The sequence below is a fragment of the Xiphophorus couchianus genome, chromosome 19 (assembly GCF_001444195.1).
Source record: "Xiphophorus couchianus chromosome 19, X_couchianus-1.0, whole genome shotgun sequence".
Lineage (NCBI taxonomy): Eukaryota > Metazoa > Chordata > Actinopteri > Cyprinodontiformes > Poeciliidae > Xiphophorus > Xiphophorus couchianus.
In genome coordinates this window covers 11,207,824-11,231,552 of record NC_040246.1, presented here as the reverse complement: position 1 = coordinate 11,231,552, position 23,729 = coordinate 11,207,824, and the positions used below count along the sequence as shown (strand labels likewise).

At 39.0% G+C, this 23,729-nt stretch overlaps 1 protein-coding gene across 7 annotated transcripts in view; it reads left to right on the top strand.

The window, feature by feature from the left end:
* Positions 1–4,836: 4,836 nt before the first annotated feature.
* The window catches only part of myt1lb (myelin transcription factor 1-like, b), a 123,341-nt gene continuing 104,448 nt past the window's right edge, over positions 4,837–23,729 (top strand). For 3 of the 7 annotated variants that reach the window (XM_028000859.1, XM_028000854.1, XM_028000857.1), the window contains exon 1: positions 5,249–5,797. The gene's annotated coding sequence lies outside the window, so the exon portion shown is untranslated. Of the gene's footprint in view, positions 5,209–5,248; positions 5,798–6,847; positions 7,268–23,729 lie in introns of those variants that run through there. The other 4 variants (XM_028000858.1, XM_028000860.1, XM_028000855.1 and 1 more) reach the window with 3 other exon arrangements.

Here is a 23,729-nt window from a genome sequence, read left to right as displayed (position 1 = left end):
AGGTACAGAGGCTCCCTGTGGATTTCTTTGCTCTATGGTCTTTTATGTCTGGCACATTTGTCATCCCATAGCGAAGACCCAAGCATCTCTTTCTCTCTCTCTTTCTTTCTCTCTCCCCCTCTCTCTCTGTCTCTCACTCTCTCTCTCAATGACACACGAGTACACTGTACATAAGTAAGCTGAAGCTTGTTGTTCCTTCATTTTCTTACTCCCAATACACCAGCAATACTACCTCTTCTCCCCCTTACACACGTCTCTCCCTCTCCTCCCCCTCGGCCCACCTGCTCTCCTCCCTCAGTCCCACTGAACAACAGGCCCTCACCTTCTCCATGCTATCATCTCAAGTCTCAACACACAACAGGCGTCTTCCTCCCCCACTCTTTTAGCTCCCTAGTGCTCGCTTGCTTCCACTCTGCAACATCAACACCTCTAAACTCAACAACAAGCGCTGCTCCTCCCATACTCATTGCAGCTTCGACGCTTGCTTCAGTTCCTCCCTTTTGGCCTTTGCTCTCAGTTGAATTTGAACGATTTTAGATATACAATTTAGCTTACAACCATATTTAAAGCATAGATTGTTCAAACAATTTTTGATGAGTTGTAAAAAGTTATTAGTTTTAATGTGGCCTACCATATACCAAAACATACCAAAATAACTTTCATTCCAACCTAAATCATAAGGGTATTTAATTTGATTTTTTCCAAACAATTATGTTGGTTGAAACATTTTCCTTAACATTCAGATTTTTCTAGTAGCCATTTATTCTGCCTGTTGTATTTGCAGGATGGATTTCAGCTCTCACCTATTTGCAAATCTGCTTGACCAAAATGGATTTCCATTGGTGGAAAATATAGTTATCTTATCAATCCTCCCAAAGTCTCCAAATAACTACTATAAAGTACAGAAAAGGTTAATACATTCACAAAGTTCCACAATACCAACATAGGATTTTTAAAAGTCACGAATGCAGTAACTTTTATTAAAAAAATATGCTTGTTTTTTTTTTTTTTTTTTTTTTTTTTTTTACATATTTGTTAATATGATCACAATGTTGTGACAACAAACTATAAGCCAGATAATCTTAAAAAAAAGTCAACCTCCTCTGGCTTCCCCTATGGTCCTGCTGTCACACATAAGCCTGGTCCTAATACTTACACTACACTCTATGACTCTCTATGAAGTGTGTACTCAGTTGAAGTGAACAAGGGTTTGAGTGTGCTGGTTACAAGCTTGCAATAACAAATATATATATATATACATACAGAATATCAGAATATGTATTTTTTTTTAGGTTCAAAAAGGGAGATACTCTGGTTCACACTCCAGCAGATGGCCATAATACATCCTAACGTTAGACGACACCGGCTATATCAGAAAGAAGAAGAAGAACAAGGGCCCCCTTTGCACGTCAGCTTCCGTGTTCGGGGATAAGGGGCTCGGTCGCTTCCGGTCTATAGAAAATGGCATTTTACACTAGGTGCTTGCAGGGCTTGCCCAAGGTAATGCTAATGATGTATCTCGATCCAAAGCCCCAACAAGTAAGCTGGAGAACGGTTTTAAGATGTAGGCCTCGTTATATATTTGAAGGTGAGTTTTACTTTCATTAAACTTTGTGGCCAACATTAACTTTAGCTTATGCTAGTAGGCAATATTCTCAGAGAATTTCTTATAAAAATGTGCTATTTAAGTATCTAAATTTTAATCACTTCTAACGGACAATGTTTTTACCTTATTTTGTGTTTATTTTCAAGTATATTATGTGTGTTTATTGTCGTTAGAGACCAAGTAACTGGGGAGATTACGGTCCGGGCTTTTTGCTTCCGAAGCACAAGAAGCCCCATAGCTTAAAGGTAGGGGAGCTCTGGTGTCAGAGTTTGAGTTCAGCTGACAGTTCTCAGGTTCAAAGTTGTTGCTTTCAGAAAAATATGGCTGTGTTCCTTAAGGTCTCCGTGTTATTTAGTTTTATTACTTTTGCATGCTTCTTGTGAAGAGCTCAAACACTGTTTACAACAGTGTGTACAACAAGCGTGTTTTTGTTTTGTTTTTTTTTTTACAGATCACCTGTCCCATACAATTACCACATGGTGACAGTTTTAACAAATATGTAAACAACATATTTTTGTAAAAGGTACATACTGCAGCTTTTGTTCACTCTATAATTACTTTTGCACCTGAAAATGAAAAACTACCTTTACATTTCTAACAGTTAGCACTTCCCTTCTGTATTATTCATACCTCTGGTTCTGAATAGACTCTTATTTCCAGCTGGTATCTCCAAATGTATACAGATTAACCATAGTATTCCCTGTTTGTTGGGTTGTGCCCATTCCTCCCAATTGTTTATTTAAGATAGTAGGGCAAATTAATTGTGTTTGATTGGCATTAACATAGCCAAATAAAAATTTGAATTTGGTAATATTGAATGCCCTGAGGGTGCATGTGTCCCAACCCACAGGAGTACTTATCATGCCTTCTTCAGCTGCCTGGCAGTGTTCCTGGAGAGAGCAGAGCTTGTTAGTTCTGTAAAACATTGCTGGGTGGCATTTGATTTGTTTACTGTTATGATGAACATCAAAACAATATGCTTCATATTATCGGTATGAGGAGCATATGCCCATGTTTTTGGATTCAAATCTGAATATTTATGTGGCTTCATTTGAAAATGTTATTACTTATCTGAACCGAGTAAGGAGTCCCAAATATGCACCGCTGCCTGGAGGGCTTTTGCATTTTCAGTAGTACCCATCTCACTACGAGAAAATGAATGAATTAGCACCTCTTGTCCGGTAAGAAATGAACCTAATTTATAATCTAATTATGACGATGTCTCAGGGTTCAAATTAGCATTCCCTGTGTTTGCAAATCGGAGTAAATATGGAAATTATTGCATCGTTATTCCTATTTTCGTTCACATGAGAGTGCACATGAATGTCACTCTCTTTATGGTTTGAGCATGATTATATTGTAAACAGCGTCCCCTGCTTTGTGAGCGGGGCTCATCGCTGTACACATGGCTGCAGATAGCCTGTTTCAATACTCATTCATCTTCTCTACTCTTCAATTCTGGTGCTCAGCCAGCCTCGAAGTTAAGAAGCTGGTGAGGGAGGGCGTTAATTAACAGCAAGCCAGCAATCAACTGGAGACTTTCTTTAGGTTTACATCTTGTATCTCTCTCAGCAGCCTGAATGAAGCCAAATATGTCACAGTCAGTGGGTTTTATAGGGTTGGCTAGTTGGTAGTTTTATTCTCACATGGTACCTGGGTTAGTTAATGTTTTTGTGCTTCCCCCATCATTTAGTTACCCCAATGCCTGCTTTTTATTGACATCAGTTGCTTTTAAAAGAAATAAAACAGCTTACCAAATATTTTTAATGTTTGTTGTTCACGCAAATGGCAACGGGTTGACGACAATTTGGTGAATTTCCATTCTGTTCTCAGTTTTTTTTAATTCTCCAAGAGCATTTTTTTTATGATTGTCCTGTATTTCATTTTCCCATTAACTCTGGCCTGCCTCCCATCTATTCTGAAGAAGAGCCTCTCCACAGCATGATACTCCCAACACCATGTTTCATCCTAAAGGTAGCAAAATGATGTGCATAGTTACCTTTTTACCACATGTAATAATTTGTATGGTAAAATATTATATGTGTTATTTGTTGCTATCACCTAAGCTGAAAGGCCAAACAAGTGTAACTTAACAAGAAGCAGCTCCATGGTAAAACTATTGTAGCTGCACAGATTCACAGCTCACATGGAAGAATTTGTTCACAGGACAATTATTAGTTGTACTCCTCAGATATGTCCTATATGGACAATTAATTTAAATAAGATAGTTAAATGTTAGGAATTGCCGCACTTTATGTAAGGGGCACAGCAAACATGTGGAACAACAAAAATTAAAATTGTGGGCCTGCATGCAAAATGGTATGTGACATGGAAAATCAGCACCCTTAACACACCATGCCCACTGAGAAACTGCTAATTGCAGGATCATATTGTGAGGACGACTTCCTTCAGCAGGACAACAAGCAGGACAGCTGAAAGGAAGATGGATGGAGCTAAATACAGGGCAAAAACCCCCCTTGAAAATTCATGTAAAGAGAAGCTATCCATTAAATCTGACTAAGTGCCAGCTATTTTGAATAGAAGATTGAGCAAAAATGAAAACATAAAGGTCTTACACTGTTAATTGTCATGAAAAGTGGTTCTGCGAACTCTATAAGCAGGGGACTGAATATATGCACATCACACTTTAAATTGTTTTAAAAACTTAAAATCATATATACTTTTACTTTCACATATCACAAGGATTTTCTGTTGTTCCATCAAAAGTTATAGTTGTAATTTATGTGTTTGTGTTCGTTACATGAGAAAATATAAAAAGGCGCAAGGAACACTTTTGATAGCATTTTACTGCCTGTGCCTATAGCCAACTCTGCCTCAGATCATTGCTCCGGCATCTTTCTGTGTGATTTGTGCCTTGTCTACACTAGATACGTTTTTTTCCTTTTGGAAGTTGTCTTCCCTGCAAGTTCTTACATTTTCTCTTTTTCTGGGCTGCTTCCAGAGGATTCTTCACTCTGGTCTTAACATTATGCACTTTAGCCGAACTGAACCTGATTTCTCACACAAATGTGTGCATTTAAAATGAATGCACCGAAGATGTTCCACATGGCTCCAGCCCTCCTCTGTTCTCCCTCACTCGCTACCCTTCCTCCCCTCCATCTCTTCCCCGTGGGAAGATCTGACTCTGAGAGCAGACAGTCTGCAGCCCTGAATAAATGTATAAGAAGGGAGGGTGCATTAGCAGGCAGAGGGAGCGCAGGGGCGGGAGGGTGTTGGAGGAAACATACATGCCGAGTATACAGAGAAGAGCCAGATACACATTAGATAGAGAGGAGGGAAGCAGTTCAGCTTGTATAGGACCAAGAACGGAGCGATACAGCTTCCTTCAGCTGTCTCTCTCTCTCTGCACAAACACATGCTCGTACACCCCCCCAGTTTCTCCCCCTGACACACACATACACACGCGCACAGGAACAATTGCTTTAGGGTATACCAGTTGGCTCTGGCAGTCCTCTCCTTTGTTGTTTTTGCTATTGGTTGGTCTCAGCGGCAGCACGGCGTGCGCCTCTATCACCGGGTGGGTGAATGTGTGTGTGGAGTCTGGAAGGCAGTGTGTGAAGGATGCCACTGGCTGTACCCGGGTAAGTCAGCTCCTTCCTTCCTCTCTCTGTCTTTTTCTTTTTGTTCTTTCTGATCTGCAGCCTCTCCATCTCGCCTGGGATTCTTGCCTCTCTCCTCCTGCCGTGCTCATCCTCTATGCATGGTTCTTCTCTCTCTCCCTCCCTCCATCTCTATCTCTCCATGCGAGCTCCCTCTTTCTCTCAGTCTCCTCTCCTCCGGACTGTGCTCCCTCTCCAGGCTGCGCCTCATTGGTGTGTCCTGATTCCTGTTTTTTTTTTTTTTTTTTTTTTTTTTTTTCTCTTTTCCTCCCCATTAGGCTCCAGGCCCATTGGTCGTCTGCCTCCCAACCATTATCTCCACTCCTCCGCCCCTCTGTCATCCTTTCTGCCTCCGCTCACACTCTCTTCTTCTCTCTCTCTCTCTCTCTCTCCTGCTCTCTCTCTTGCGCTCTCTCCTTCCCACAGTCATCTCTCAAGTCGTGAAAAATGATTTGCATGCAAGAGGAGAGCAGAACTTTGCAGTGAGCTCAGTAAGGGAATTCATTGGGAGTGAAATAAAGGGAAATAATAGCAGAGGAGGAGGAAAAGTTTAAAGACACGACTGCAGTTGGTAGGTACCTTCTGCTTTGCTCATGGCATTTTGCGTCTTTTCCATTGTTGTTGGCTGATACTGGACTCCGCTTGCCACACTTTGTCCTTCCATGTGCTGTCTGTTAGACTGGGATTGTTGCATGTGGTTTCTTGTAGTTCATGGGAACAGTCAGCTCCTGACAGTGATTTGCTCTCTAAAAACAGAAAATGTCTTCTTCAATCTGTGGCAGTCAAATTCTGATGATACTAGTGCTAATTTAAAGAGAAGTTCTAGAAGTTTTTCTTCTTCTGGTGCGGGTAATTCTGGCAATCCAAACTTAGAACGAGCTTTTCTTGTCATCAAGCTCTTAAAATTCTGCTGAGAACTAATAAAATACCAACATACAAATGTTTGTGTTTTAGAACAATTGATTGTTTAAAATTGTGCAAATTCCTTAAGTTTTCAGTCACTTTTAGTGCAAGCCTATGCATCTGAAGTAATGGAGATAAACTAAAAAGTTGGACAAGGAGGAAACTGTAAAAAAAAAAAAAAGTTTAGATGAAACTATTTGGCTTCAAATAACGGTAGGTTCTGTATTTGAGTTACATGGCTGGCATAGCTCATGCACAAGTCCATTTTGTCTCTGTTTTGTGCTTGTTTTGGGAGTTAGTCTTAAGGAAAGTACAGTGCTGATGTTGTGTGTGCTCCCGTGGGTGGTATTTACAGCGATGCAATACAACTTGCCTCTTTTCTATCAGGACACATAACAATGCTTGAGCGCAAAGTGCGCCCAACTAAGTGCTCTTCATGTCAACAAACAGCATAATCAAGAGGTTGGAGACTTCTGGCGATACACAAAGAATTTTATCCTTTCGTCACGGTTTTCAGTAATATTTTACCCGGAGTGTCCATTAAATTGTAGGGAAGACGCTTTATATGTTGAGGTAATGTTTTCATCACTGTTTCATCAGACGGTAACAATGATTGTTGGTGTATTTAGTTCAGTTTCCCTCCATGTGTGTACAAAGACTGACATGAGCTGGTCGGCGGGATGTGAAGCCGTGTTCTCCGGGATCTTCTTAAAGATGCGAGAGGAAGGCGATGTCTTGCTTGTTATTGGGAATGCTCGTGTTTGTGCCACCGCAGTGCCTGATGTGCTATGCTGAGCTGAGCCAAGGACAGGCAGACAGCTGAATGTGATTAAATTATAGTGGGAAAGCACGCTACCTGGGTCTTACCAGGTCCAACGTCGCAGGAACTCCCTCCCTGCCGTTTCTGCTCATCTCTCTTTCTCTCCCTTGCTGTGGAATAACAGCAAACGGACCCAGCCCCTGTTAATCATAACGGTCTGGTTAGAGCTGGAGCCAGGAGGAAACTCGGTGCAAGATTGAACCATTGGGTTATAAGATGCACTGTTCACTCTTACTGTGAGGAAAAGTGCAGAGTCCTTTAGCAGTAAAAGGCCTCCTGGGGATCCCCTTTATGCAACTGACAAGGATGGGTCAGATGGTGAGAAACATTATAAGTCTACTTGTCTGGCATGCCTGAGCACTTCAACTTAATGTGACTGTAAATACATGATAAAATAAAGCATGAAAGACTGTTCTTCAACAACATAAATTTTCTGAATATTCTGAACCGCTGCTGCATGCTATCAGTGTTAATGAATGATATTATTATAAGAAAAGTACATTTTCCATTTCTTTAAACTGTAAATTACACCAAAAGTAAATGAAGGGGAAGCCACTGGGACATTTTTTCCTTTTTTGTTTGATTAGCATCGGTTTGGTTGGAAGAAGACCATCATTTAAGATGAGTGTGATCCTCATTAGTGATGTGCCAATCAATCTGCCAGAGAATTGATTATCAGATTTGGCCACTTTTCCCTCCCGAATGGACATCAGGTCTACTTCTGAAAAATCTTTTTTTTTTTTCCATGTTTGTTGAATGCACCAAAACTACAAACTCCTCCGGTTTCTGGTGGGAGCATCAACCAACAACATGTACTTTAGTTAACTTTTTTTTTAGTTTATTTAAAGCCGGAAAAGGGCTTCAGACAAGAAAACCTGAAATCAGTATAGGTCAGGAAAAGTCAGATTGGTGGATCTCTAATCCCCGTACACTTTCTTTTTAATGATCATTGTGATGTAACATCTAATAGCTGACATATTCAAAATTGAAGAGACTTATTTACATATACAGTTTATTAGCTTTACAAAATAATTTCTGTAAAAGACAAACAAAATGTTATTTAGTCTGAAATAAACCTTAGATGCAGTGGAAAACTTCCTAGTCCCTTAGAGTAAGACTTGCTGGTACTAGATGCAGTTCCAGACTGTGCTTCTTTCAGCTCCACACCACTGAATCACTCTAGTGCAGAGCTGATGATCCTGGCTCCTTGCTGTGGGATGGCTTATATTCTACTTTACCCCTCTGTAGTTATTTTTCCTTTAAAATAATATTTGTAGAGGTTTAAATACTCATTTTTGTTTTTATGAGTAATTTTGCGAAGGCCAGTAGGACCTCCTTGTCGTTACACCGACTTTGTAAATGTGCATGTGGAGATACTGAAGGGAATCAATGTGGTCTTCCAATCAGTCTCAGTGACATGGTCACGCTAGGGTGTAGAGAAGAATGATCTATTTGAGCAGACATATTGTCAATACTGACATCTACTCAGTGTAAGATGTAGCTGCTCCCGCGTCCTTCACACATACACTCCTGCTGCGCCTGCCAGTATACACATTATTAATTATGGTATATTCCTTATTCTGATCCAAGCTCTTGATTTGGATTGAAGTAGTTGAAAAAACAATAATTAGGTAATTTTGAAACAGAGTCTTTCCTTCCATTTTAATGATAAATACTAATGAATTAACTTAGGTGTGGGCCAGTATGATATTCCTGTTAACGATGATATTGATAAAAAACACCACGGTTTCAAAATTTCAAATAAAAAAATAAACATTTTAAAATTAACCAACCATTATTCTACATGTGCTGATAAATAACTTTTGATTTTTGCCATTAGAGCAATATCTGAAAGTCTCTTAATTTGATTTGAACCCAGACCTGTCCAAAAATATAAATGAAACACTGTTTAAAAAATTTATTGATGTTTAAGTGCTTATTGTACAGAATAGCATACCCTTTTGAAGACAAAGCCCATATTAGTTAGCTAATTAGTAAGGCCACCTGCTCCGGCACCTAGCCTGCAGCTGGATGCTTAAAAGAAGCTACTTCCACTACTTTTCTTTTAGTTCCCACAGCATTACTTTTTGTGTTTTTCATTATCAAAAATATTCTCAAACATAAGCAAATAGATGGGTTATTTATTTGCATAGCCAGTCTGCACTCTACTGCTTAACAAAGATGCTACTGTGTTTTAAAACATAGTTAACATAATGAAAATGATTCCCACATCGTGACACTTTTACGAAAAGTATCCAAGCAACTGAATTTGTTGTTCTTGTAAGTGCAGAAAACCCTCTGGAGCCTTCTTTAAGCTAGCAATGCACAGTGACGTGTCACGGAGGGGAAACACTGCCCAACTCTTTAAACTGTGAATAACGAAAGAAAAAAACCCTCTGTTTACCTCAAGATTTTCTTTGACATTTTATCAAAAGAAGTTCCAACAATTTTAAGATTGTAGTTGTAGAACTGCAACAGCTGTGTAACTGTTGTAGTTAACAACATTGACATACCTTTATACCAGCTACCAGCCAATGCCTTGATTTAAGCTTTTATTTGTATACAATAAGTAATGGATTGACTGTTCTTTCTATGAGGGTATTCCTCCAGAAAAATCACAGGTGCCCCCGTCTCTCACACATACACACAAACACACTCGTTTTTGTTCTTTTCCTCGGGGAAAACGTGATCTATCTCCTGGCGGGCAGGCCAATTAAAAACCAATCAGGGTGCTTGGAGTGTGCTGGTAATGGGAAAGCCAAGGCAGTGAAGGAAGTGGAGCTGATTAATGGACATTTTCACCTTGTGGCATAACAGCCTCCCACAGGCATCCATCACCACAGGGGGACTTCGCTGGCTACACACCTTTCCAGGAGCGTCTGACATGTTGTATAAGTTGCAGATGTCTGACTGTGTGATGATGAGCATAAAGTGCCCCGACGAGGCTCCAGTAGCTTTATATTAACCTGCCTTATCTGCAGGCCATGGAGATCATTTGATGTATGGCAGCATCCTGATTAATACCAGGCTGTGCAGCTCAGCTCCTTTTTATGGTTTGATAACATTCAGGGGATACGTTGTTCACCTGCTGTGGAAACCCAACCAGTTGAATACTAAGTATTTAGAGCAACAGAGAAATTCACAAATTTCTCGTGTTTTTATTATCTTTGAAAAAAACCCTGTGTTTTCTGCAGATGAACATGTTTTTTTATATATATTACAAGTAGACACAAGATGCCCTTGCTGCGTTGGACTGAAAAGCATTTGTGTCTTTCCCTTTGGAGCCTTTGAGAAGCTGCGAGCCGCCAGAAGAAAAGTATTAAACGGTGTGAGCAAGGTTCGTTCCATTTCAGGAGATGCTGTGACCTACTTCACACAGCCTGGCAGCTAGCTGTAAATAAAGATTTTCATAACCTGCTTTGGCCTCTTCCCATTAGCAGCACAACTGTGCCTTGAAGAAAATTACGAGCTCAGGAGAAGCTGAGCAGAACGGTGCTATGATATCATCAGAGCAGGGAACACGAGTCTGATTGCGTTGGTGTCATAGGATTACATTAAGGTTTAGCACAACATTTAATATAACCTCAAGGTTGCATAATCATAAATGATAGAAAATGAAACGGAACAATGCTAGCCATCTGCAAATATTAGGAAGAAAAAAAAAAGAAAAACATCTGCGAAAAATGTTGACCTTGTTTCGTCTGAAACAAGAGACTGTACACTTACTAATGTTCACTGAAGGCACACCTGAGTTATATGGTCAGCAGGGGGCAGAGTTGTACCATTTTAATCAGATTTTACAAGAAGTATAAAACTGAGCTAATTTATCACTTTCTATACTGATATCAGTGAAATTCAATTTCCTTACTTTCGTTAAAAATTGTGAAATCGATTACGATTAACTTACATTTTTGGGGAAGTTTTTAGCTTTCTTATACAATTTCTTGGACACAAAAAATATAAATCTGATGTAGGAAATATGGGTAGTTGAATTCATCCATTTGGTAAATGTATTACAAATGTGCAAAATGTGAATGCGTGACTTAAAAACATAATACATTCCCAAATATTAGATTGCAGTTATTGTTTGCTATTGTGATGTTGTGCTCACTAATATGGTTATGATTGCGATTTGACATATTCCAAACTAATGCATAGAAATGTTTAAAATGTTCTTTGAATACTCAATATTGAATCTCAAATGTATATCCAATCAAGGAACAATTGAAATATAGTAATTATTTTTTTTTATAGCAACGGTAGTTTCAAATAAAGAACCACATAGTACATTGAAAAACAGAATTTTCAACATTTGTTCTATCAAATTACCAACCAAGGGAAAATAGTCTGGTTTCAATCACTTACTCACTGATTGGGGCAACACTAGAAAAGCCAGTATTTTTTTTTATGCTTGCTGTGGCCGATTATATGCTGAAGTCAGACTTCAGTTTTCTAAATCACAAACATACCCGGAAAATCAGTTGCTGATGAAGTGTGTTGAAAAAAAAAAAAAGTCAAGACGATGTCAAGAATAATAAACAGTGTTTTAAAGAATTTGGAATCTATGCAGAAGTTGTTTATGCATTTCCACAATAGAACGTTAGTTGTTCACAAAGCTTAACTGTTCAGTTTAACACTCATCGGTCAGTACAGTAAGGCAACTATCTTTCTTTAATGTAAAAGTCTCAAAAACAGATAACAGACATCCAGCTTAAAATACTCGCCTCCAGTTACTAACACTGGCTTTTATTTATTTTGATTAACAAATTGACATGATGCTTAAGGAGATTTCACTTTGACTAGAAATACTGCTGCATTTATTATATTAGGATCCTGAATAATCATCTTTTTACTGTCTTACCTTTATAATAACATCTATGTAAGAAATAAAAGGCAAAAATATCAAATAACTTTGTGACAAGGTGTCTTGTGATATGAATTTATTATTAGACCTACCAAATATCAGTGTCTTGTTTATTTTGTTGTACTTTTGATGTCTGAATTAACCTGATCATTTAGAATTATATAATTTATTTTAAAAATATCATAACAACACATAAGAAGGACATTAATGTTAGCCTACTGTGGTGTTGTTTTTGTTTATCGTGCATATTTGCTAAGTGTCTTCAGGTTGTTTTACTTGGTTTTCTCTAAATGTGATTCCGGTATGTCCAAATGGATTTGTACTTTTAGCAAAAAGTCTGGAAAAAGTTTTGCGATTGAATCAGATGTAGCATCAGAACCATCTGACCTTTTGTTTCTCTAGACAATGACAACATGAATCATAAAAGGAGATGTTTCAGTGATAACAACACCCGCCTCCTCAGTAATGACGCTATCAGCTGAGCGTCATCACTGAGAGTTCAACTCGTCCCCAGACTCATCAGGTCAAAGAGGCACACAGATCCACCATAGAGAAACAAAAGAAAGGAAACTAAAACCACAAGAACAGGACAGGCCGAGCTTGTGTAAAAGCGCTGCGATATTGGAAAATAATTACCAAACAGGCATCCATTATTCAACAGGGCAATGAGGGAGGGCTCAGTCTGTTCATTTATGCGAGCACCGTAAATCCGATTTGTCGGTTTTGATCACTCTGAAATCTCCCAGTCACACGCGGGCAATATTGGGTGAATATTATTCTGTCTAATGGGGAATTGATGACGACATGTGACACCGGTCAAGACAAATGGATGGCTTACAGGAGTGGGAAGGGGGAGAAGGCTGGTTGTGTTGGGACAGAGGTTTATTACCGATTGAGGCACTGTATATTGCATTTCATTTATAAAGAAGATTCCAGAGAGTTACTAATACAAGGTTATGCTTACATTGAGCATGCTCAAAGTGATGATAGAAAAACATATTTTTTTATGATCAAATGGTATGTTATCATTGTGGAGTTTTTGGGGTGTGTGTTGAAGGTCAAAGAAGCGCAGTTAATTGAAAATCTAAATGATTTGTGGAGCTCGAACAAGCACACATCTGTGCTCGTGTGTATGCAAATGAGGGTCTTGTGATCGTTAAGTGCAAGAATACGTGCGCGCTAGCGCTCGCGCGCGGCTCCGCGAGGCAGGCAGACATGATGCGCTCTGAGCTGCAGTGTCTCTGTGAGGGTGGCCTGACCTCTGCCTTCAGCTCCGCTTCACGGGACAGCAGCAAATGAGAGGTGTCATCGCATGACAGCAGCGCGGTCCCTCTTTAGGACTGACTGCGCATTGCACGCGCGCACGCAAACACATATATTGACAAATGGGCTCGTGGAGCGCAGGCAACTTCACATAAATGCATGCAAATATTCAAGTTGAACCAAGCGCTGGCAACAGTTGGAACATAAACAGACATAAATGCATAAATATTGACACGCAGGCAGACTTCCACAGAGACCCATGGGAAACACAGCCCAGATCAATAGCTTTGCTTCGTGAACATACAGCTTTTGTTTGGGCAACAATGATTTAGATTCAATTTGACCACTTAGTGTTTATGCCGAGCTTTGACCAGCTTAGAAAATCAAACTCGAATGTGAACAGGATTTTGTCAAGCGCTAACTTTTGATTTATTTTCATTGTTTGAGGCCTTTCTGAATGTAAAAAGCCCTGTAAGTTTGGATAAAATGGGCTCCTACTAAAAGCACGTTCTTCTTTGTTGTCAACTATTTGTCAGAGATGCAGTCGACAGTAAATTAATTAGGCATAGCAAATTTATTTGTATAGCCCCATTCATACAAAGTAATTTAAAGTGCTTTACAGGAGAATAAACGAAAGAAAAATAAAGTACATTAAAGACAATAATGACATTCATTTCATTAAAAAAAAATTAAGCATAAAAAGAAAACAAAGAGTGACTGCGTCAAAATGAACTGATAAAATTAAGTTATCTTTATGGAAAAGCTGCATTAATATTTTCAGTCCAAGGATAAATTAACTAAAAGCTCCAGCAAAATGCACATTTTCAGAAAGTTTGTTCCAGAGTTGAAGATTAAATGCTACTTTCTCTTCTTGTCATGGTGAACTCATTAAGGAGATTGCTAATGACTTTATGGTCAAAACTACATAGCTCTGAAATCTGTTGTTGCCCAATACCATTCAATGTCTTATAGAGTGTTTTTAAAGTCTTTCCTTCTTAAAAACACAGAAAGTGCACTGGTGTGACATGATCAATTTCCTTGGTGTGGGTCAGGACTCCGGCAGCAGCATTTTTGATGAGCAGCATCAGCCTGATTGATTTTATTACAGAGGCTGGTAAAGACTAGTTACAATCACATCTAAACTACTTAAAATAAAAACATGCAGTTGTCTTTTTATCCTTTCTTAAAAATATTCTGAAAATATTTCTAAGACAATCAAGGGTTGATTTATCAATGTTATTGGTTTTTTAAATGTAAATCTAAGTCCTTTATGACACCTAGGTTTCTGGCATGCTCTGTGGTTATTAGCCTCATTGAGTCTAGCTAAGTGCTGATCTCTAACCTTATAATTTCACAGGTTTATGTGCTGTTAGAATTGTCCATATTGATTTGATTCTTCACTGAAAAGAGCTCAGACTAAAGGTGGGCAGCAACATGCAACCAGTCAAATTAGAAATTAAATTTTATTCAGTAGGTACTCATATTGTGATTATTACGGTAATGCAAAGATATGAGCTCTTCCATCTTTTAGACTGCAGCCGTGGGAAGGAATAAAGGACTATCTTGCTCAGAACGCAATAAGATTTGTTCTCATATTTTTAGGGAAGAAATGTGTGAAAGTGTCTTGAAAAGAATTCTTAAAAATCTGCAATCTAGTTGTTAATGCTAACATAAGCTGTGATAATATTGCATCTGGGTTGCATTCTGTACATTAGCTTTGTGTAGTAGACTTTGTAAAATAATACATAAAATCTTGGTTAAAAAAATGCACTCCTTTTAAGTACATCCTTTTTAAATACACAAAGCACAGATTTTTAATGATTTTACTAGATACATCTATTAAAAAGAATAGCTGAAATCCAAAAGTATAAACAATATTTAGAGGTTAGAACCAGCAAGTTGGAAAAATTCAACTAATTTAACTATAGAGTGTTTAGAAATGATACCTAAAATGAAGAAGAGCTGTCATGCAGTTGACCTTTCACCTGTTAATCGTTTGGATAAGGGCGCTCCACTATAAAAAGTCTTTTGGGTGCCTAAACCCCACCAGCCAAGACTAGTATTAGTACTTTTTATGAAGGACTTGGAGCACACAGTTTCTGAAATGATGGCCACATATAGGACAACATCTTTCTAAATAGACAGAGGAATACTCAGAAGAGTCACATTTGTGTTTCACATATGTTTCAGGAACTGATGAACAAACATTGAGGTCTTGGTGTTACATTGTTGATGCTGCAAAATTTGATCTGATTTTATGTGTAACTTGTTCTGTATGCTAACTATGCCAGTACCAATCTGGAAGGTGTTAAAACACAAATGATCCAGGTGTAAGTCAAAGGAGGTTGAGCAGCTTAAGGTCAATTACCTTTTCAACACATTTTTGGTCAATTTAAGCTTGAAAATTAGCTGCCATTTCTGATGAGCACAGTCCTGGTCTTTTCCACGGGATATTGACCCAAAAAGTCAAACTATCAATATTTTATCTGCTAAGTAAAGGACTACTCTATCTAAAACTGCCATAAAAAAGATTTCCGTAACCCTACAGGGTTTTGAGTAAATCAGTGTTGCATTTTTCAGTCAGTGGTAACTTCATTATTTTAAGGTTAGCCCAGTTAACTAATTTCAAACAGTATATATATTGGGCATTTTGACAGGAGGCCGTAATGTGTTAAGAAGCTGTTTATTGCCCTCTAAGCAAAGAAAATGTATTTTAGAAATGCCAAATTTTCATTAGAATAAACATTGAATCTCCATAATACAAGCTTATTAGGTAATTACACACACTCTACTCGTCACAAAGGATTGGGCAGAGGATTGGAAGAGTCACAGTCTAATAATACAGATGCCAACATTTTCTCAGTGTCTGTGTTACTGTTGAGGTGAATAAAAAAAATAAACCATCTGTAATCAGCCCACAAGGCTTCATGCTCTTAGTAATAACAATCAATAAAGTAGGCTGTAACAGTGCTTCTTAATATAAAAGATGTGCTTCTGTAGCTTTCCCTGTTAGTTGCAGGACCATGATAATTTCGGCAATAATTCCACTCCATGATGAAAGCTTCTTTAGTAATAAGTCATGTTTTATCGTACTAAATCTCTAATATATGAACAGTGCAACTGTTGCTGTAGTTTTATTATTAAAATCTCCAGCTTCAGTTTCTTATGTGCTCTGTGAGGATGAATCGGCACATTCATCATACTGAAATGACCTACCTCCCAAAATAACAGCTTCACTGCCCACCTGGAAAGGATTTCCGGAACAGCAGAAGATTAATCAGTGTAGGTCATTTCCAAAATGTTCTGAATTTGTTGGTTACCATACCCCATTAAGAATTGTACTATAATAAAGAATTCAGCAAATCAAAATTGTAGTGACCCACAGTATGGTATTAAACAGCACTCTTTTAACTTTCCAAATCGCTCATGTAACCTCACCAAGATTGTTAGAGATAAAATTAGTGTAGAAACAAGGTGGTTTGGAACATGTATCATAATCGTAGTGTGTTCATTTGTAAGCTAAGTACACGAGTCTCCTGTGGATGCTTGGAAGGTGTGAGTTTGTTCGTAGGCACTCCTGAAAGTAGGGCATTTCCACCTTCCACCTGCAGGTCGCCTCAGAAGTGGTCTCCTGAAAGTGCTGACAGTGCACCTCTGGGTCTTCTAGTTACAGCTGGGAATGCTCTCCCATGACTGCTTGTCCTCTGCTCCCACTGTCTTACCTTTATCATAGCATGTCTGTCTTGTTTCTGGCCCTGCACGCTCACATATTCTCTCTGCAGCTCCTCCTTTGCCTCATTGTCTCCCTTTGTACCCTCCTTGTCAATTCTTTCGCTCTAGTTCTAACTGCATTGCATCTCCCTCTTCATTCCTAACCAATTCCCTGTAACAGGATTTTCCCTGTTCAATTGTATGATTAGACCAAATATAACAGTGAGGAGGGAGGAAAGGATGTCAGTGTAAGTTTTTTTCCCTCCCTTCTTTATCTCAGTTCAGTGGTTAACGAGATGGATGGACCGCATATTTACTGTTAACAAGGAGGATGCCATCGCTTCTCATTCTTCCTCACCAATTGTGCCCCACAGTATCATACATAATAAATCAGATCCTCTGTGTCAGCATCGCTTTCTTTACACAGGCAACAGAGTCATAGAATATAGTGTGATCTGCTGCAAAATGCAGGAGAAATATGAAGCTAAGCACTCAGAGCCAGCTCTTCGCTTCCCCCTTCCATTGCTGCTATGTATTCAGGTCATTGCCAGGTCTCTGTTAAAACGCTTCTTTGGTTTCTCCTCTCTAAGCTCCAGCATCTTGTTCGTTTTACTCAAATCTGAGCAGCCCCTTGCCCTGAATAAATAGTGCAACACGTTTTGCTTCTTTAGTCTTAGCCCTTGCCGCCGTTTTGCTCGCTAGCTCGCTCCCCCCTCCCAGTAAGACAGCTCTGCCTTGCCCCGTGTATGTGACCTAATTTTCCTGCTCGGCCCAGCGTTTTCCGATGTGAGTCGCTCCAGAATAGCTTGGCTACAGCAGACCGTGGCAAACTCATTTCCATCTTGCATAACAGAGACCAAACATCTCCCCCCCTTCACCCTCTGAACGACATCACCACCGCCACTCTGCCTCGGCTCAATGGCGAGATGGCACTTACTCTCGCAGGCTGAATCTCGTCTTCCCACCTCGCTGTGTGAGGAAGATGGTGAAATTATCATTTTCACTTACTCATTTTTATCCCACAGTTTGTGCATTATGTCTTTTCAGGCCGTCTTAGTAATTGAACATGTCAAATTAATAGATTATACACCCTTGCTTAGTCAAAGAAGAAAAGATACAGGAATAGGAAGTGATTCCTTTTCTCACTGCAAAAGCAGCGAAGCTAAATCAAAGAGGTCCCAAAAGGATTCATGAAAACATTTATGAGATGTAACTTTGCTCCATAACCTAAAGTGTATTTCATAACAGCATCAAAATAACTATTCATATGCTATTAAAAGCTCATTTAAGTGTTGAGCCCTACAATATATTGCGTCGAGATGACATTGTAGAAGGCTGTAAGGACTGAACATATCTACTCCTTGTCGCTGGATCGGCTCTGGATGGAGATTGTGAGGAGCTGTGGGCTGAGAAAGAAATCATTATTTTACCAATGGCTGCAGCACTTCTTAACATGTTCTATGGGGTGCCTTTTGCTAAGCTAATGCAGAGAAATGGAAACAGATGGAAGGCATGATTATTTGATCTGCAAAGAGTTCCTGGTGGGCTTTGTAGTAACTGGACGAGACTGCTTAAAGGCAGAAGAGTGGGCTGTATACGTCTGTGTGTGTGCGGGCGTGTGTGTGTGTTCTGAGGGATGTGCACGGGTGTGGGTGGCTGTTGTCTGTGTTTGAATGTCTGTGTGTGTGCGTTTTGTCCATCTGTTCATGTGTTTGGATGTGTTGCATGCGCCTTTGTGAGTGTTTACACGCTATTGTGTCTCCCTCCAAACATATGGACCTCTAATTAGGAGTGAGCAATGAATAGTGATACAGGTAGCAAGCTCATTCAGACTTTCAAGCTCCGTTTATGGTACTGGCCTCGTGCTTTGATGTGCTGCTTTGCTGTACGATGCGTTGTAAAAGCATTCATACCTTTAGAACTTTCTCACACGTTGAGAGGTTACAGCCACATTTAAAGTTCACATGTAAAAATCTAAAAAATGTGGCTCACATATGTATTTACTCTGATACCCCTAAATAAAATCCATTAATAAACTGAGAATTGTCAATGGAAAGCCATAAGAGGTTACATTTGCAGTTTGATTCAAGTCAGGTAGTGGACACAGCAAGGTCTTGGATAATAAGAATAGTCAGGTCAGACCCAAACCAGTAAAACAAAGTTATGAAAGAATCATGCTGTTAGTCAGTGATGATATGAAGATGTATGGCTCTAATTGCAGGGCAATCCAGGACGAAAAGCCTTAAGATGATGCAAAATACTTGAGACCAGAACAGAGGTTCATCTCTTAGCAGACAGTTACATGGGCTGACCTTATCCAGTCCTCAAAAGTCTGTGTCCTTTGTGTTACAGGCATGTTCCTGCTGCACTACAGCTGGATTATCTCAAGTCATCAAGTTAGGCAGATGTCTCATATTAGGGCTCAATACCTGTTCATTTGGTTTAGGTCTGTTGAACCAAGAGGAAATCTAAAACATGCTCACTTACTTTTTGACTGGCATCAGAATTCCATGTCCTATACATAAAGGTTGAACTGAATAGTGAAATGGCTTAGAATGGCTCAGTCAAAGTCCAGGCCGAAATCTATTGTAGAATCTGTGGTTTAATTTGAAAACTGATATTTACAGATACTTCCCATTTAATCTGATTCTGAACTATTTAGCAAAAAAAGAATGGGCAAAAATGTAGTGTACATGTGCAAAGCTGGAGGAGACATATTTACTGAGGACGGGCTGAATATATAGGCTAGACTTTTCTCTTTTTTTTAATCTTCACAATTATGTGCAACCTTTAGTAGGTTTTGACATAAATTCCAATAAAACTCTTATATTCAAATTTATAATTTGCCAAAGTGTGAAAAAGTTCAAGGAGACTTAGTAACTTTGAAAGGCATTGTATGTTTTCACACTTGCAGAAGCTCAGTTCTTTGGTTTAAAATTTGCTTTGCATATATAGCCTCTCTATACAGCCATAGAGTGCAGTGTCAATAGCTCTACCCCACTCTTAAGACATTTTCTAATAAGAAAAATACATAATACACCTATATAACTCCATATTGTACAACCCACACAAAGTAAAGAGAGAATTACTCAGTCTCTGTGTTCTTGTATTCATCTCACTGTATTGCCTGAGCTGTCTCAATGTCTTTCTGCCCACTATTCAAAGCTCCATATTTGTATCCTCGTCACAGATTGGCCTTGACATGCCATAGACACACCTCAGATTATTTCATGCCTGTAGCGTACATAAACATACATACACCTGGGCAAAACATACAGGCTTTCATTTTTGCCTCTGTTGAATGCACGGGGTCTGAGAATGGGGTGCATTATTACATGTGGCTTCCTGTCAGGCGAGGGGTTGGAGGACGTGGCTGGCTGGTGTGTGCATGCGTGACTGGCGGGCCACACCTGTCAACAGTACTCCAAAGGCGCGGCGGTGATGCTATCTGACAGTCTGACTGCCACGGAGGATGTGCGTGCGTGTGTGACCGTTTGGATGGGTCACTGTTGTGCCTCCACCGCTGTGTTCCCCTGGAGCACCCACTTGTGTCTGACTGGTGGACTTGGTGCATGTGTTGTTCTGTTTGTGTGCATTATTTTATTTTATTTTTTTGTATTTTCCTGGCTCTGTATTCTGAACATATTAACAGCTGGCCTCTTACTCACACAGTAAACAATCACATTGAACCATCAAAATTTTTAGCAATCTAGTCTCGAGTAGTGTTTGCACCATGCCTCTGCAACACTTTCAAATATGTAATGTGCTGAAACACTCACACTCTCCATCTGCTGTGGGCTTGTCTTTGTATCACAGCAATCTGCTTTAATTCATTCAACTGGATTTACATTAACGAATATCACCTTTGGCATTCTAATGGAACATCTTAGTGTAATGCAAATCAAGTTGAATTTAACTTATTTTTCCCTACTATCTTATCCACTAGAAAGGTGGTCTCGTGATGTGACTGCCAGAGAGCATTCTTCTGTCATGACCACTGCACTCCCAGCATTATGAAGCAGTCATACCTTCCGGTGTTCTCAGCAGCACATACACTTGGCTGAAAAATTCAGCCCAGCTTCCAGCGTTACCTTGCATGTATAATTACCGGATATGCTGCCTGCTGCTGATAACTCTCCCAAACAATGTTTGAAGGGGGAAGGCGGCGATGAATTCCCAATGAAGTGTGAAAAAGACTGATTAAAATTGCCGTGGTCAAAAGCCAGCGCTCCAGTGTGTTCTGCTCTCATGGACCAGGGGAGATGGGGAGACAGGCTCTGCAGTGGAGATAGCAAGGTCTTTTTCTCTCTGTGTGACTCACGGGAATGAATTTTTGGTTTCTATTTTTGTCCACAGCAGAAAGGTTATTGGCAAGTAAGCTTATGTTTTGGCCGCTGCATCCTTAGTGCAACTTCCTGTATGTGTACCGACATGAACACTTATTTAGAAATACTTAACACAACCCTACTTATGAAATAGAAATTTTTCATCCAAGTAGGTAGTTGACCCTTTTTTGAAGGTGAGGTTGTGTAGTTAGGGCAGTCAATATGTTACCTTCAGCAGATGAAAGTCCAGTTGATCCAAGTTTGAAGAATCGGGGAGACGTTCTTAAGGGGTAGTCATTCAATCTGCTATGAATGCTTACTTATCATATCACAACCTTAAGAAGTGTCAGGCTTTACCATACAAAGAAAGCTTTTGCAGCATACAAAGCAAATGCTTGGAATGAAAATTAAATCAGAGATGCACTGAAAAATCAGTTGGTGGCACAGAATGTCCGATCTTAAGTTGACCCAAACTGACAACTAGATAATCAGAAAATAAATTTCTTTTGGGAGGTGCAGGGGATCTAAAATGCTCTATACTTACCGTAAGTACTACAAGATCGCATCAGCAACACCACTCTTCAGTGTGGACCCAGTTGCTGAGTGAAGAAGACTAAATTTTAATATTTTCAGTGAGATGTTTTACATTAGAGTCGGAATGTGAAAAGGAAAAGAAAAGCTTTTAAAAGAAATCTGTTTTACATGATGTGTCGGGATATGTATGAAGTTCATTCAGGCTGAGAAAATCTGAGACAGGAAGGCTGGACAAAATATAGGATGGTATATATAGCTATGTTGCGTTTTTAAGCTCTATATGTTATGGAGCATGCTAGATACATTTTTTTTGCCAACATTCAGAAATTTGGTATGGATCTATATTCAGCATGGAAAAGACATAGAAGCTGTTGTTTTAGTTGCTAGCTGTGTTAACCGTCCTAATTGCACATAAAAGGCACAAATCACAGTTGAAAATGTCAACTTTGTAATCATTTCGTCTTTTGTTATAAAATACTCGTAGAACTCGATCTTGCATGACTTGCTCTTTTACACAGCAAACATGACGTCGCCTTTGCTGCTAATATGAATAATTTATTACCACTCAATATGGGTAGACTTGGGGAAAAAAACTATAATGGTGTTCTTGTATATAGTTTTTAAAACAGAATAGTAATCAGTTAAAGATGATGAAAGCCAATACAGCAGGCCTTTTTTGTGGAGGAGTGAAAATAACGCTATGGGAATACTTCCTCTGCTAAAAATATTTTTAGCAAAGTTCTTTAGCTCCATTTAGCTTTTTTTGTCATCTTTCACAGATCAGTTATATGTGGACAATTTATTGTGATAGTTCACCATTCTTTATCTTCTCACAAATAACTAAGATGAACAATATGTTCAAATACTCAATTTTATATAAAAATGATCAAAACTTGCTTTCTTTTATTTAAAAAATTGAAGCAGTATCATATCAATACTCTTTTAAGATCAAATGCCTTTGAATCTCTACGTGGCAGGACAGAAGTCTGACCTATTTTTGTAATTGGTGGTGAAAGCGTGTTAAAAAATAACTGTTTTATTGTTTATGTTACACAGCTACTTCGTACACTGAGCTTATTCGATGCAGTTCCTTGCCTAAAAGGCATTGCATCATAGAGATGTCACTGTAACTCCAGCTCAGGTGATAAAATAATGGAAAAATTTAAATAAAAATTTCAAGAAGCCAAAAATTACAGTTCTTTTGACAAATAGAGAAAAAAGGTTTTACTAATCAAAAAATGGTGCTTAAATTTAAAGAATCATAGTCATTGTAGTTTAATTCAATTTAGATTGAACTAGCTCTTGTCATTTTTCTGCTTATTTCTTTTAAAATTATAATTGTAGGGTAATCATAATACCAAAAAATATGTATTTTTATTTGGTGGTGTTTTCACATTTACAATAAACAAATTTTAAACTGTTTTACAGGATTACTGTTCAGTGTACAACAATGAAGCACACTCTTCATGATTAGCATACTTTGGAAACTTCATAGAAAGCTTAGCTAGTTAGCATCTTCTTTGTAGAAGTAAAGATTTCTTTATGCATTTTCAAGCTTAAAAGACACACCATCACATCAATGGCTCATAGAAAAGGCTTCCATTTACTGTACCTGACAAGATTACAGCAAAGGAGAAACACTTTCCTTTGGTGAGAAGCATTGTAGAATTTCATTATCATAAGATGTTCCTCACTTCGGGTTTTGAAAGATTAGGGTTTTTTTTTTCACTATTTGTAAGCACTCCTGAGAATAATCTGTCCAGTTGTGTGTTCATTAACAAACATTTTATACATTATGTACCTGTAAATACTTGTGAGTGTACATGTGTGTGTAGTTGTGTAGGTGTCCAGGCGACTGTTTGCAGAGGGTAGGAAGGCAGTCTCGTTCGAAGCTTGTGGGTGTCAGGCTCAGGGCACCTAATTACAGCCCCGACTCCCACAGATTGCCAGCTTCTCCCTCAGCCCCCATGTTTGGGTGCATCTTCCCTGGCAGAGTCAGATGTTGCACTTCCCTCGTCTCCCAGGCTTTTGTCTCAGGGGGACTCCACCTAAGCGCAAAGCTCAGCGGCGTCTGATTAACCGG